The 17,443-nt window shown below is 43.0% G+C and overlaps 1 protein-coding gene across 3 annotated transcripts in view; it reads right to left on the reverse strand.

Moving 5' to 3' along the window:
- abcc3 (ATP-binding cassette, sub-family C (CFTR/MRP), member 3) overlaps positions 1–17,443 on the reverse strand; it is a 63,409-nt gene that overhangs the window by 45,595 nt on the left and 371 nt on the right. The gene's annotated exons all lie outside the window — the stretch shown is intronic.

Consider the following 17,443-nt stretch of genomic DNA (forward strand, 5'->3'; position numbering starts at 1 on the left):
GTCACCGCCTCCACTAACCTTCCCAGTGTTTATGGGTTTTGGTTCCTTCCTCTCTCTGCTCTCTCCTCACCTCAAGGTAGACAGCTCTGAAATGACTTCTGTTGTGATTTGGAGCTTCATAAATAAAACTGAACTGAAATGTTACTGACCTCGAAGCCCTTTAGACTTTGTGAGCCTCGGTGTGGGTAAAGGCTAAGAAACTTGTAAAAGACGAGCTCCGTATGTGATAATAAGTTCACGTCAAAACCTTCGTGACTTTGTATGAAAGAAGGAGGATTTGTTTATTTTGTGGGCGAAGAGCAATAACTCGGGGATCTGGAGGACATCCAGGGGAGAAAGGTGAAGTAAACATGAATCATAGTGAGACGCAACCGTGACTCAGGCGTTGCCGTGCTCCCGTGGACAAAAACATCTGAAGGGCCACCCACAGATAGAATAAATATGAACACAGCTGCCGGCCGCCGAACGCTCTCCATACGTCACCGCATCCGTCTGCTGGAGCGTGTGTGTACGGCTGAATGTGTGTGAATGTGTTGCAGTGGAAGGAGGTGATGGGATATCTGTTCATGCTGGTGTGTGTGTGTGTGTGTGTGTGTGTGTGTGTGTGTGTGTGTGTGTGTGTGTGTGTGTGTGTGTGTGAGGCAGCTGTAAAATGTCCTTCCCTTCTTCAGATGGTCTTCACATATTTTGGCTCATGAGTGAGCAGTGAACCAGCGTTTTCATAACTCTTCCTGACAGCTAAGATTTACAAGACCACGAGTAAAAAAACAAACAAATGTTTTTTTAACCCCAAGTTCAAGGTCTTCCAACATCATGCGTTGATGACTCAACAGAAAAAAAAAACCCTCAGATTAAACCTAAATGTAATGTTCAATTGGATGTTTCCTTTCCAGCGAGGCTGAAATCCAAATGAAACTGTGCTGTTTGAAGTCAATAACAAAGGCTCTGATGGTGCAGGTGAACAAACGCTCGTCCAACTGCTCACCAAAGTGATGAAGAGGAAACACACAGAGAAAATGCTACATCTAATAACGGAAGTTTCTAAAACAGAAATACAAATTAAATAAGGTTTTGTTTTATTTTGAAAGAATAGTTTGTCATATTCACGTTCTTGCCGATAGTTCGATCTGAACTTCGGCCGCCACTCTCTGTGGTACTTATAGCGGCTGGTTAGCTTAGCTTAGCTTAAAGGCTGGAAACGGGGGGGACAGCTAGCCTCGCTCCGCTTCCAGGGTAACAAAATCCACCCGTCAGCTCCTCTGAAGCGCTCTGATTAACATCGTAACTCACCAGGTCAGTCAATTCTTAAAACCAAAGTGTACAAAAAACATCGGTTTGTGGTTTGATGGGGAGATTTTCTTCATATGTACTTTTTGACGGGTGCACCGGGTGGAAACCTCGACGTGACGACGAGGTGGCAGCGGTTACTCCTCAATTCTCGGCCAATTGATCATTAAGTGTTTACTGTGTTAAGATTTACACTCAATTTAAACTGGTCTCAGCATACAAACTACTTCTTATGTGGAGACGAGTTGTTACTGAATATTTACACCCAGAAGCCGTCAGGTTGTTAAATCAGCTGGATGACAAAATGAGCATTTAGCTTGCCAACATAATGAGTGAGGAGTGGAAAAGCTAACACGAGTGGTAGTTGACAAAATGCTCTTTTATACTGAAGTAACAATATCAAGATATTGTATTTTATTATAACAACAGTAATAATTAGAATACATACAATAACATGTTGTTCATGGTGCCACACTGTTCATTTGGAACTTCATGCATTGAGCTACATGTTTGATTACTTTTGAGTGGACAGCACTGAAGATGTCCCCCGAGAACAGATTTACACGCGTCCGTCTTACCACAGACATTCCCGACATTGAAATCATGCTCCACATGTTGGTAAAGTTTGATAGTTTGATAGCGACCAGTTACTAAGAACCCCTGGAAGTACCAATGGTACAAACTTGAAGAGTTTGCATTTAGGACCAGCTCCCCTGGAGGTCAGTGCACCCAGCCCAAAAAATGACTTCTCATAGAAGTCCATGGAAAAAAAAAAAAAAAATCACCCGAGAGTGGTATCAATCTTCTCATCTAGCTTTTAGCCAGAAAGCTGACGAGACGATTTCCCATAATGCCGCGCTATTCCTCTGAAGTGATGCCCCACGCGACCCCCCCACCCACCACCCCGAGCAAAACAATCAGAGAAGCAGCACAATGAAAAATTGAATTATTCCCAAATCGAACAAACCCGTTGAGGTGATCGTGAGACAGCGCTGGAGGTGGACGGGACGCACTCGGACCTCCTTCTTATCTCCTACGTTTGCCTCGATGTATTTCGATAGATTTAGATTTTTTTGATTTTAGACTTTATTAATCCCACAGTGGGGAAATTTAGTCGTCACAGCAGCATAGAGACACAAAAAAGGTGCACACGATGAGAGAAAAAAAAGTACAAATACAGACACAATAAAACAAGAGCAATGAATAAATACACACGCACGTAGACTATATACTCAAATCAAATCAAATCAAATCAAATGAAAATAAATAAATCCAGCCTGGATATCTTGATGGATGGGAAAGTGTCAGGTGCTATGAAATGAAATGAACAGTGTTCACGCCAGACGTTGCACACCTCGCCGTCTCACTCGGCACGCAGCTGCCAGGGAACCTAAATGTTGTATATGTCTTACCACCGTCACAAAGGCCCTGAATGTGCAGCGTTCATGTGAGCAAATAAGACGACGGGGGGGGGGGGGGGGGACGTTGTCACAAACATTTCTTCATGGATGTGAAGACTTTTGTGTTCTACTGAAAGTAAAAACCTACAGAAAGAGAAACAGTTTTCATGGATGCAAAGAGAAAATAAAGGCGTTGGTTTGTACATGCTTTGGTTGCTATGTAAGAATGTTCTTGAATAAACTCGCTCCGGTTCTGTTCTCGGCCGCTGCGTATCAGGGAGTGTGTTCCCTGGCACAATCTGAAGCTGCATATTTTATGAGTCTATAAGCACTTGTGGAGGTTTGAAAGTTTCATGATCCACATCTATTTTGTACCAGAGTGGTAATGAAATACACTTTAAAACTCAAACACTTTTAATTTTAGAAGCCTTGATTTTCAAGTATTGATCACGCAGGAGCTTCTCACAAGAACATTAAAGGTACGCTTCGAAAGGCTTCTATTTAAAATAATTACAAATTAAAACCATTACATAAGAACATCTATTTTTGCTGCTAACAATTTTCTTTGATTTGATTTTATTCACTTTATTAATCCCCGAGGGGAAATTTCTTCACTACAGCAGGGGGGGGCTCTCAGGGGGGAGCTGCTGCAGCAGGCTGCCACTAGCGCGGCGCCAGGTAACCTGACCTGAAGTGCATGTTTTTGGATGATGGGAGGAAGCCGGAGAACCCGGAGAGAACCCACGCAAGCACAGGGAGAACATGCAAACTCCGCACAGAAAGGCCCAGGACCGGATTCGAACCCGGAACCTTTTTGTTGTGAGGTGACGGTGCTAACCACTGCACCACCGTGCCGCCCAATCATACAGAAATAGCTGCAGCTCTCACTAAACACCGGAGGTCGCGCCTTTATTTCACTTCACAGGCCTTAGAGGCGGTTTTCAGCACACTTAAGACCTGAAACCCGAAACTTGAACAAACCGAGAGATGAAAAGGGGTGAGGCACTTTGTAGTAACAGCCAGCCAGCGGAGAGCCGGCCCAAAAAACAAAAAGAGATCACTTCGCTTAACCTGGTGAAAACCGCGCAGTAAAAAGAGCGGGGAGTCTGAAACACACGAGCTCTGAGGTGAAGCAGACGGACATTTCTCCGTCCCTGTGAGTCTCATCACTCGGTGGGATTGTTGCATAGCACCGAGTCATTAACGCAGGATGGCGTCAGAGCCGTGAGGGATCTAATGGCAACATCTGACTCGATGAACACAGTTACATCATTGTGTGGTAGAAATCATTGATTTCTTTAGAAGCTGCACTCGATCTCATCAGGAAAGTTGTCGGTGTGTCAGTTTTATACTCGGTTTACGAGGGGATTTTAAACCCAGAGAAGCAAACTGCTGTCTCACCACGTGTGGTTCAGTTGTGCAACACCTTTCAACGGCAGCGGAAACCTTTGATTGATGAGACGATGAATCATCTACTCACTCGGAGCGTGTGAAACTCCTCCATGAGGCCGATTGTCTTCAACCACGTGCAAATCTGCAACCACAACCACAGCGTGTCTGGATGCATTTCAAAAACGACGATAATAAGGCCTCACATCTCAGCCGCTGCACCGGCTGAAGTTCTTCTCTATGAAACCAGTCCTCAGGTGCTCCGTCAGACCTGGTTGCTGCAGGACGTTTGTGGGTCAACCTGAATTGTCTCCTGGAGCCCGAGAGGCTGCGAGTGAGAGCTGCACTTCCAAACTCCTCCAGCGTCGCTTCCAGCGCGACAAAAAGACGCCATCTTTTTTTACAAGTACCATTTTCCTTAAAGGAGGAGGAGGAAAAACGAAACACCTGACGCACTGAGCAGCAGACAGAAGAAGCATTTGACCGAATGTTTTGTACGTTGTTTGGTTTCACATTTCCCAGTAAAAAACAGTTCGGTTACACAGAAACAGTCATCTTTAAAAAAAAAATGTTTTTTAAAAACCCCACTATTATACATTTTATAATAAAAAAAACTATTTCTAGATCTCCAAATGAGCTTTTAACAAAACAATTCATTTTACATATGTTAGCATGTCATATTTGATTTGCCAGCTACCGTTGTTGTTCAGTTCATTGCAAAATTATATTCAACTTTTCCGATGTTGTATTAGCAGTCTTGATCTCCATGAGAACATCGTTTTGTGGTTTTATGAACCAAAAACCGTCTCATATACAGTAGCTTTACGTTACTTTCTTAATCTGCTTCTTTTCTAAGTAACACAGAAAAGAGGCCAACCGAGGGTTTCTTGGGTCATGCAGCTTGTTCGCTCCGTAACGGAACGACAGCTCAGCATTAAAGATTGGAGAGTCTCATATATGACGTAGGACTGAGTTTCTGACATCACAAACATATGGACGTCCAAACAACTTGTCCATGCAGCAAAGATGCATTTTGAAACCTTTTTGTAGAACCTCGACCAACTTTATCATAAAATGGAAATCAATGCACAATATATGGGATCTTAAAAATAACATCTACTCTTTTTCCCCTCAACAAAACTCCAAAATCTATGAATATGCAACAAATATTTTATCTGTAAATTTGAACTGCTGGATCCAAGATGTCTGTCTTCACCGTGAAGTCCATCCCCAGTGTGAGTATTGAGGGTTTCAAGTTGGCAACAAGAAGGACCAACAGACTTCAGCACTCGTGTCCCGGCCATTAGCTTTTTTATAACTCTGTGATCTTCATGCTGTATGTTTGTCCTTTTGTTATTGTCTATACCGTACAATAAAATTCCCCCCAGAAATAATAAATATATCCGTGAGCCTTTAAATTCCCGCATACTTTATTTACATATAGAGATTAAATTGGACCCGAATTGACGTCAGAATTATTTGTGATGTCGCAAACTATGCGGCGATTTATAACAAGATTCATAACAAGATTTATAACAAGATTCATAACAAGATTCATAACAAGATTTATAGCAAGATTTTCAATTAGCACCGAGAAACTTTGCACTTCCAGCAGATTAACGTAAAAAAAAAAAAAGCCTTTGAGTTTTAAACCCAGCACATTATTCTTCTGAGTAAAGCTCAAACATTGAACTATAAAGTAAGAAAGAAAACCGATTTTTAAGTGGTGGGGAACTTTAATAAAAACAGCTTCTGAGTGCAGAGAAAGATCAGACATGCAGGAGCCTCTAACTTCAACCCTCCAAATCATCCATTAAATGAGGCAAATCGGTGTCAGAGAAGTTCTCTGGGTCGCTGTAACACACTTTCCAAATATGTAAAAACGTGGTGTAACATTTGTTACGTGATCTGACCTTACGAGATGACTCACATAATACAATGAGACTTCAATCACTCTGCTCTCTGCTCCCGTCTGTCCCACTTTCTGCTTCTAACGAAGACACCACCCACTGATTTGCATTGAATCTGACTTGATGCCTAAATTATGGCTTTATGGTCGGTGCCATCTTTTCCAGTTGGAGCGAGGACCCTCCACATCCGGGACATCTGCGACCTGATTGGAGCTCGTGGCTGACGCAGACAGCGTCATCAGAGTGACCACAAACTGGCAGGGTGTAAATATACGCATTATTCTTCACGCTAAAATTGCATATAAAGTGCATTCAAATTGGAAACCATTAAGAGAATAAACAAACATTTCAAACTGGAAATCAGAATCTCTCGAGGTTTCGTTAGAACAATCGAACAAAGAAGAAGCATTAATCTCAAGTGAATCAGAACAATGAGCATGTGCCTCGCGTTCAAGGTGAACTGGCCCGCTTCATCCAAACTGCTTCAGTCATAACCCTTAAACATACCTCTTATTAAAGCCTAATATCTACTGAACTATGGAATTATTTTCATCTGTAAGCGACCTACACTTTAAGGTGCCTCCAAATTACATTCAGTTTCCAGCCGGGTTGTTGCCGCTCCATCTGCACACCATGTGTCTGTTACTGTCACAGTAACATTGTGTATCAGTCACGTTAGTAATATAGTTGTCCTGCAGCTGGTTACAGGTTCAGCTCGGAGCTACAGGTTTAGCTGGCAGTCGTATTTCCTTTTGATACCGGAGAGTTTTGATGACAACAGCTGAACGAATGAAGCTCCGAGGCTAGAGGTAGAGACACATGAGACGAAGACATGTCACCACTTCAAAAAGTTGATGGATTCTGCATGTTTTTGTTTCTCCAAAGTTAGAATGACTTCAGCTTAAAACCATCCACAAAAACAACAGAAGCCTTTGCACAATAACTGTGTCACAATATCCCCGAGCTCTGGATCATCCATAAACTATTCATGAAAAATGCCATAAATGAATAGATATTCTGTACAACCATTGGATTTGTGGGTTTATCATCAATGCCGCGTTTAAACAGTCTCAAGGAAACAAAAACTGATTTGCTCAATCAATGGAACTGACTTCCAGCCGGGAGGAAGACTGTGACTCACTGTGTTTTATCTGGAGGCGACTATTGACCCATCAGTAAACCAGTAAACCACCTGGATGTGTGTCATCAAAAAAACAGAACGGAAGAGTTTAATGTCGCCACACATCCGTGTTGAGGATCCTGGATAAAATCCAAAGCATGTGCACTGAACCCGTTTCCACTGATGGATAACCTGTACTGCAAGTGGGCAATATGGAATGTAATTGGCTGATATAGAATCGGTGGTAAAAGCATTGATAGCAACCTGGTGCCAGGTCAGAAACTTAATTTGAAAGGATTCATTTACAACACAGAGAATTTTTGTAGGGCTTAAGTCAGGAAATATCAACTGATCCTATACTAACGCAGTGAGAAATCATTAAAACGTCAATGTCAAATATGAATATCACTGGAGATGCAGACTGCAGTCAGACTGCCTACAGCACGTTTCATATAGTCCGATGCAGTGAAACACATCACATGGCAACAAACTGCTCCGGCCAATTAAAACGTGAAAGCACACAGCCGGTCGCTGGGAGATTAATATGTAAACTCAACAGCGCGGTTTTATTTGTCTAAAAACCATTGATTCAAATGATTAAGTTATATCCTGTGAGGTATTACAGCGTCTTCTAATCAATATCAACATGCCAAACCCACATCCTTTTCAATACAGCATATTTTCCTGAACACCACATCAATCAGATCACAAGAAGCGCCTTCTTTCCCCTTAAAATCCCCCCCCCCCTTCACTCTGCTTCTTGCTGACGAAACTCTGATCCACCAGTTCATCACATCCAGACTCGACGATTGCACATCCAGGACTTTCCTGCTCGCCTGCTCACACTCGCTCCCGTGACCACATCACTCCCGTCCTCCAGAACCTCCACCGGTGAGTCCCTCCCTCACCAGATCCCCTCCTACCGCCACGACAACCTCACTGGCCCTGCAGCATCAGACCCGTTTCCATAGCTACCTTGTCCCTCATGAAAACACACCGTTTTAGAGCTGCGTTTAATCTGTGATTCATCTTGACTTTACTTTTATTATCTGCTTTTATTGTGCGACTAATATTGTGCGATTTATGCTTTAACTGTGTTGATTTGATCATTTTAACCTGTAAAGCATCTTGGAGTGTCTTGATAAGCGCGATATAAACATAATGCGTTAAGAATATGATGATGATGATGATGATTATTATTATTATTATTATTATTATTATTATTATTATTATTGGTCAGCTCTGTCGACTTATCTTTCTGTGAAGAAGCCGATTAAATGCAGATGAGAGTGAGACAAATACCGATCAAACAGAAGAAGGGAGTGCAACAGTCTCCAGACACTTTGAATGTGCAGCAGCAGCAGCAGGAAGCGCTCCGTCACTTCACGTTACCAAACAAAGGTGGAAAAGCAGCTCAGAAAACAGGAGCCTGAAACCTGCTTGAGGAGGAACAGACACTTCCTAAAACTAAACATGGAAAAACGTTTAAAAGTGGTGTTCTCCTGAGAGCGTAACGCCACATCACCTCCATCTGACGGAGGAAAGTGCTTCAACTTTTGAGGAAGAGGAGCAGAAACATCCGCGGCGCTGCTAACTGGACATTAAAGGGGCAATTTGGCATTTTGGAAAGTCCGCTTAGTCTGAGGAGTGAGGTGAGAAGGTGGTTAATATCACTCTCTCAGTCGGAGAGTCAAACCGCCGCCAGCAGCCAGTCAGCCGAGGTCAGCAGAAAAAATAGAAACGGGCCGGGCTGCTGGTTCTGTCGTATCAGCGTTATTTAGACGCATTTAGGCGGCGCTGGTGTTAACTAGCAGAGTGAGAGAGGGAGAGAGGGAGAGAGGGAGAAAGTGAGAGAGGGAGAGAGGGAGAGAGTGAGAGAGGGAGATATGGAGAGAGGGAGAGAGGGAGAGAGTGAGAGAGGGAGAGAGTGAGATATGGAGAGAGTGAGAGAGGGAGAGAGTGAGATATGGAGAGAGGGAGAGAGGGAGAGGGAGAGAGGGAGAGAGGGAGATATGGAGAGAGGGAGAGAGGGAGAGAGTGAGATATGGAGAGAGGGAGAGAGGGAGAGAGTGAGAGAGGGAGAGAGTGAGATATGGAGAGAGGGAGAGAGGGAGAGAGGGAGAGGAGCAGAAACATCCACAAAGAGAGAGTGAGAGGGAGAGAGTGAGAGAGGGAGAAAGTGAGAGAGTGAGAGATGGAGAGACGGATAGAGTGAGAGATGGAGAGATGGAGAGAGTGAGAGATGGAGAGATGGAGAGAGTGAGAGAGGGAGAGAGAGAGAGAGGGAGAGGAGCAGAAACATCCACAAAGAGAGAGTGAGAGAGGGAGAGAGTGAGAGAGGGAGAAAGTGAGAGAGTGAGAGATGGAGAGACGGATAGAGTGAGAGATGGAGAGATGGAGAGAGTGAGAGATGGAGAGATGGAGAGAGTGAGAGAGGGAGAGAGAGAGAGAGGGAGAGGAGCAGAAACATCCACAAAGAGAGAGTGAGAGAGGGAGAGAGTGAGAGAGGGAGAAAGTGAGAGAGTGAGAGATGGAGAGACGGATAGAGTGGGAGAGAGAGAGAGAGAGAGAGAGAGAGAGAGAGGGAGAGAGAGAGAGAGAGAGTGAGAGACGGAGAGAGAGAGAGAGAGAGAGAGACACTGACTGACTGAAGGAGACGCTAACTGAAGGACAGACTGACTGAAGGACACACTGAATGAAGGACACACTGACTGAAGGGCAGACTGACTGAAGGAGACACTGACTGAAGGACACGCTGACTGAAGGAGACACTGACTGAAGGAGACACTGACTGAAGGAGACACTGACTGAAGGAGACACTGACCACTGTTGTTGCAGCAGAAGTGAAACGTGACTGAAAACCTCATTAGAAGTCAAAAGTCTTCTCGGTTCACCGACACGTCGTCGTCTGCCGATTGGACGGACGATGTCCCAAACCTCACGCAGCACTGCAGCTAATCTGGAGTCATTTATTTTACTGTTGTTGTTTTTTTATATATAGTTTGTGTGTGTATTTATTTATTTTATTAGGGTTTTTTTTGTATATATATAGTTTGTGTGTATTTATTTATTCATTGCTTTTATTTTTCTCTCAAATAATAATTTTTCTCTCTCGTATTTGTACATTTTGTCGTATTGTGTGCGTCCTTTTGTTTTTGGGTGTTTCTTTGCTGCTGTAACAACTGAATTCCCCCCGATGTGTGTGTGTGTGTGTGTGTGTGTGTGTGTGTGTGTGTGTGTGTGTGTGTGTGTGTGTGTGTGTGTGGAGGGGGGGGGGGTAAAGGGGGAAGGTGGGGGGGGGGGGGGGGGGTGAGTGCAGGCCTGCCGTCAGTCGCTCCATCTGTTCTCCGTTAGCGGAGTCGTGGTCGGGGATTGCTGCCGGCTGGGTGTACTTCCGCCGCAACGTGGAAAACATTACAGATGTTGTTCGTGGATCTGAGCTCGTCATTCCTCAAACGCAGATTATGGGATGGACATTCCTCTCCGTAGCGGGGAGGGAAAAAAAGTAGGAGGAGGAGATTTCCTGCTTAACTTGGGAGATGGAAACCAATAAAAAAAAATGTTTTTAAAAAGCAACAAAGCGTACAAACAGAAATAAATCCCTCTACGAGACGTGAATAACACGACGGGCAACTAAACACTAATGTCACGTATTTTTAAAAGGAAGTCATTTTTTTTTCCCTCCAGCTATAAATGACACTTCTGAACGGCTAAACTCTGACACCGCACACAGCTACACCGTTTCAGCAACGTCTTTCTCACAAGTCTGTCACCACTCTTCAGTTCCTCAGATTTCACCGCTCTCGGTTCCTGTTTTTTTTTTTTGCTGAGTCAGCAGTTTTCTGTTTCAGGAAAAAGACGCCGCATTTGAGGGATTTTTATGTGAAAATATAAACTGCAACCGTCATGCTGATGCAGACTGAAACAGGTTTCACTCAGTAGTACTTCTACACCTAACGGGGGACGATAATAAATACTGTGAAAACATTGGAAAACATGAATACATGCTCAACATGTGCCAGGAATGCAATAATTAACAGCTCAAGAGAGTGTAATGAGACTATTCGCACTGCTTTGTGTGGACTGTGATTTCACGGATTACGTTGTTGGTAACAGGATGTCCTGAGCTGTGATTTTCTGGATTACATCGTTGGAATAAATCGATGCGCTGTTTGGTGCTTTATGACAGAGGATCCCTGCTGTTGAGCGTTCACGTCGCTCATGAGTTCCTGCAGGATTTCATTTCATCGGTAGATAGTTACAACTTCTGTGTTGAATGTTTGGAAGAGAGAACATTCAATTTGTAAGAGCCGGTTTCAATAGTTGGTTAAAAAGTCCCATCAGAGAAATCGATTAATCGCCTTCTGAACAAGTGGAAGAGAATTTCTCCGATTTCTATTACAGTCGGGATTTGTTCAAGTTACAAAGTTGACCTTGTGTGTAAACTGATGTATTTCTGCCTTGTGGACTCACTGCTTTAAATTCAGCCATTATTAATATTACTGAAGAGGCTTTGACCTCGTTGCTGCACCACCATGTTTCAATCTCCACCACAAAATGGATCTTAATAAGTTTAAAACTGCTGCAGAGGATTCGACTTTCCCGCCCAACGTTCTCTTGGAGAACACCTCGTCGTGTGTGTGTGCGTGCGTGCGTGTGTGTATGTGCGTGTGTGTGTATGTGCGTGTGTGTATGCGCGTGTGTGTGTGTGTGTGTATGTGCGTGTGTGTGTATGTGCGTGTGTGTGTGTGCGTGTGTGTTTTAACCTTATATCTTATATAAAAGTCATCACGGGCCGAACGACACGATGAAGGAATTGCTGGAATTGAAACTTCTTCCGTTTCAGTGCAACCGGTGAGCTGCAAGCTGTCAGGAGTCTATTTCTGTCTCCAAACGTGCTCTCCTGGAACAAAACCTCTCGAGTGCAAAGTGCAGCTGGAACGTTCCTCCAGCCGGCCGGCGGGATTAGTCTCGACGAGCGGGCGGACGGTGGCTCGGTTCTGTCTAACGTGTCCAATGAAGAGGCTCACACTGCACGTTCTGAGCTTTAATCGGCCTTCCTGCAAAGCCGTCGGCTCGGCTGCACCGGCCGCCGCTCACGACCGACAGCTCGGGTCGTGGTTAACCGCTTTAGGCCGGACCAATCAGCGACGGGTGTCGATGGTTAACCGCGTTTGTCCCCGCCCCTCCTTCACTGCGATTGGACGGGCCGGTGACGGCAACAAGCGCAGATGGCCGTGTCCTCGGTTTTTGACAAAAAGAGAGAAAGGCAGCGATCCTTTGTTCATCTTTTAAAGCTGAAATATGTTGCACTCGTCTTAAAGGACCATTTTTAAGTTATTTATTTCATACTTGAGAGTAAACAAGTCAGGAACTTTTCTTATTGACGGTAAGCAGCATTATTAATTTACAGTAAAGGTTTATGGCCAATTAGGTACGTTTACATTTTTGGAAACAAATGAAAAAAAAAATAAGAAGACGTGCATTTAAAAACGAACCGTGACTCCAAACTGTGAGTTTTGTGAACCGTTACACTAACATTCAATAATTATCTTTACATGTAGTAGATTTTAATTCTCACTGGCAGTCGGTCGTTCCTGCAGCGCTGCCTGCAGAGACAACAGGGAGACGCAGGAATAATGCAGCATATGAATCATAATGTCATCTCACTGATATCAGCCTCACGGTCCGCAAACTCCGACAGTCAAGACTATTTTCAACATCTGAGACTTCTGCTTTCAGCTGGAAAAATGCACGGTATTGTGTCACAGCCACAGGATACACAACACGCAGTAATTTAAACATGCATCTACAAAACAACAGGTCATTTTCAGTATTCCGACATCACCAGCTCTTTTTCTTCTTTTTTTTTTTCCATTGTTGCCACAGTGAGCCGATGATGAGGAGTTGCAGGTGGCAGCTAATTACTGGTGTCCAGTGCCAAGAACAAACTTTCAATCTCAACTTTGAGACGAACGCTGAAGTCCTTAAAATGCTCAGAAGAATGTAATATTCATCTGCACAGGAAGAGGGTGTGAGACAGTGGAAAGCTCCCAAAAATCAGCTTTGGGGTGAGCTTGTTCTGCCAAGATTTTGGACTTTGAGCAGACACAGTAAAACAAGAAACACTTCTCACGCAACCTGCTAATCGCTTTAAAAGTGTAACATATCTACATCACATGTCCCCCAATTTGGGTTTTAAATGAGGGAATGCACCTCCGTTGCCAGGAGACACAGTGTGACATTATTCCAAGAATAATACAAACAAATGATTGTGACACACATGTTAATTGGTCGACTTAGCGTTTCATCTAACTCGCAAAAAGCTGGAATTCATAAAAGCAATAAGGCATGAAGAAAAGCACGACAGGAAGTATTTAAGTAGCTGCAGGCAGTTGACAAATACGACTGTTGTGTTGATGACTGTTGGCACTGTTTTTGTGACATGAATATCGACGCAGAGGAAAACTGGTACAAACTGTGTCACTCTTTACATCTGAATTTAAACGAAGGTGAAAAAATACATTACGAAATATCTTCATTTCGTTAGAGCTGAATAAATTACGTTGAGTTGTTTGATTACTCGATAGGCTGAAAATAAATCAGAAAGAATTTAAACAATCATATAAAGAAAAAAAATGCCAGAAATTCACTGGTTGCAGCTTCTTAAATGTGTGAATATTAAAATATCTTTGGATAGTAAGACACAAAAAAACAACAATGTAAATATTTGACTTTAGGCTTTGGGAACATTTCTGATACACATTTTTGACTACTGCAGACATTTTATAGGCCAGATGGTTCACTGATAAAACAATCTGCTCAGTTATCATTAAGAAAATCCGGCGTGTGGTAAAATTCAAAGGCTGGATTCTAGTTTAATTTCATCACACATAAATCAATCTGTTCATCTGTCTGATCTTTATAAACAATTAGACACAAACTGAAACCAGAGGACCCTGCATGTTGTCTCGACCGATTTACCACAGCAACAGCACTATAAACAGACGTAGCTACACCGACACAAATGATAAATGAAAGGACTCATCTCGTGGATTTGATACACTTTGGAATAAAAGCAAACAGACTTGATCCTGTCAAGGTGAAATATAAAAGCACAAAGCTTTCCCTGTGCAGAACTTCCAAACTCCCTTTACATTAAGATTGTGTTCAGGCTATTCACTCAAAGGCTGAGACAAAGATATGAGCAGTACGAGTGCACATTTTACAGATGTAAACCGTTTTCAAACTGTCGGGTAGAGATAAAGAAGAAGCGCGTTCCATTTAGCACCCTTTAAAAACAATCAGATTGAAATTAAAGCCGTTGACCAGATCTTAGTATTTAACCTAACCTGCACTCGGCATGCTGCTAAGTGCCAGAGGATTACAACTGCCTCCAGTTTGTTTGAAGCGGATGTAAACAGCAGCAACTAGTTCAGGCTACCTCAGATGGCCTCCAAAACAAGCCTCAGTGTCAGATCCAGCCGGAGGCCAATCAGATGCAGTTTGGTGCAACGTTGGGCTTCATCATCGCGGTGTTCATCAGCGTGCTCGTGTTCGCAGGACTCGTCGTAACGTATGTAAAGAGCCACTCGTGCGTATTTGCATATGAACCACAGGTTAAAGACGACCTTTAATGGAAAGAGTGACAAAGACACAGAGCATCGATTCTCCGCAACATTTAACATATTTAAGTGGCAAAGTTACCAAGTAGCTGAAGATCATGGAGCAGTTCAGTGCTAACTAGTCCGATATTTGTCTGGAGAGTTGGTGGAGACCAAAGCAGAGCTAAGAGCAGAGTGAATATCAGACAGAAACCCCAATATTGCTGTAATTGCTATTCAATACTTCATGATATGGCTGCAGAATATAAACCACGTGGATTTCTACAAAAAGCACATTACAAATGGCCGAGACATTTAAATAACCATAACGCGAGTCTTCCAACCTCTAGGAAGCTGTCAAAAGTCAGACAACATGAAGCAACAAAGGCTTTAACTGTGAAGCAGATGCACATATATAGCATGCTGCCAAGTGCAGTGTTAGTGACTGAGCATGGCTTATTATTGGTGCTTTCAAACACAATAATAACTCAGTCCACCACGATAAATACTAAGGATCGGTCTTGATTTTTTTTTACTTTCATAGTAGTCAACAAAACATATTTAAAAATTAAAATAGTTTATTTTGACTGTCGTCTCAATTCCCTTGTTTTTACCGACACCGGGTAGCAGTGCTACTAGTGGCAGAAGTTCACCGAGAAGCAGTTTGCCAACCAAATATTTAATAAGAAAAGAAGGAGAAGAAGAACACGTCACCACCAGGCTCTGGTCAAACAAGTGAGCAACTGTGAGATTAGATGCTTCGCTGCAGCACAAACAACAGAAACACGCAAACAGCCGTCAAAAGTTTCACGTGGAACCGGCCCAAAACATTTTAAGGAAAAACGAGAGGCAGCACAAACACTGGCAGGTGAAACCCAACACAAGCACTGTTTGCACAGTCGTTTGAGCAGGTAGCTTTGTCACTCAACAAATTATCACACAGCAAAGTTTTGATATTAGAACAAATAGCAGTTCTCATCTGAAAGACGAAGCTAAAGACACGCTTCTCGTCGGGTCTGTCAGCGAAGGTTTTGGAGTTTGATGGCATTTATTGAGCCTGAGATTACAGCATGAATGAATGCATCTCTCTTTGTGTGTGTGTGTGTGTGTGTGTGTGTGTGTGTGTGTGTGTGTGTGTGTGTGTGTGTGGTTTGAACAAACACTGAACATTACAGCCTTCATTCAGGTTCACCGTAGGTCTGTTATATGGTTTAACTCAGCGTGCCTAATAAACTGGCCGTGTATATCGAGCCTGCATGTTTGTTGACAATGTTGCACGTTTACATCCGCTGTTTATTTGTGAAAAAATAACAAAGGAAACTGTTCTTCACACTGTTTCTCATCTCCATCACAACAATTACACATCACATACTTTCTCGACATCACCCACAGCCACTGATTTACCACAGCGACGCGTCTCTAAACAGACTTCTTCATGCTCACGCCGGCATGTATATCAAACAATCATAAAATACCTACTCGATTACAAGTATTGGAGCCGACTGGGATCAGTTCACAGAACGCTTACAACTGTTTCTATTTATCTGTATAAAACCAGGAGGATGAAACTGACAGGAATGTTAAAGTGCATTGTTTATTTTGATTCTTGGTACCTGTCATTGTCAGTAATTTCTTTGTATAATTCAGTAATATACTTTATATAATCAAGTTGTTATTAATGTCATTTCTGCCCTGTGCAATTTTTCTTTATAAAGCTTAAAGGGGACACAGAATTTTGTTATTTATATATATTTTATAGCTTAATGCCATTCAATGGCTCTTCTTCTTCATACGGTGTTTTAGTAAACTATGACGAGGCTTATACAATAATAGTGGGAAAAAAAATGAACAGAAGAAGACAATTATATCATGAATCTTGTCAATTAAGATGTCCTAGTTAACAGTATAAAGTACATGACATGCAAAACTTACATACAAGTTAGTTCCAAAAAGGTGAGCTATTGAAGTGTTATGAAAGAAACAAATCCCAGTATTATGTTAGTTTTAACTGACTAGTCAAAGAGAAGCTGTTATGTTAATCCTCACATGTAAAACGATAACAGGTATTATGTGGTAGTTGTACGTTCTTGAAATAAGCAATGAAATCGTATTCAGTATTTTTGTCATTTCATTTGGAATATCACATCGTGATATCCATCATATCTCCTATAATATACTGGTTATTAATATTAAAAGGATGTCTGCGGTGGTAAAGTGAAGTTTACTGTATGATGTGACAGAATAATCCCCAGTGGGACTATAGAGTGACTTTAACAGGCTGTTCATTAGCTCCTTCCGACTCCTGGTATTGTTATCTGCCCTGTGTGCTTTCGGTGTAATGTTCCTGGAGGGACCGAGCTGCTGCATCCGGACTGAGCGGGAAGTTCCTCAGATCCTCCAACCACACCGACGTGGAGCTCAACGTGTCTGGTGATGATCTTAAAGAAGTGTTCGTCCCCCCCGAGAAAAGAACAATGCTTCGGGAGCCTCTTCTCGCGGCAAACCGAAAGTACGCAGTTCCCCCTGACGTTAATTGACAGCTTGTTAACACGCTCGATGGTATTAAGTGGAGTATTTTTAGTCCGCTACCGCACTTCTGAATGGCTGCCCCGAGAGAAGAGGAAACAAACCAGCTGGTGACATAACACGGTGCAACCTTGTCAGGTAGAGCGCGGAGTGGAGTGTCCACTCGGGTGTTTGGTGACACGCACACACACACGCACACACACACGG

This window comes from Embiotoca jacksoni, unplaced genomic scaffold, assembly GCF_022577435.1.
Source record: "Embiotoca jacksoni isolate LCO1_2020_lvr unplaced genomic scaffold, fEmbJac1.0.p SCAF_20, whole genome shotgun sequence".
Lineage (NCBI taxonomy): Eukaryota > Metazoa > Chordata > Actinopteri > Embiotocidae > Embiotoca > Embiotoca jacksoni.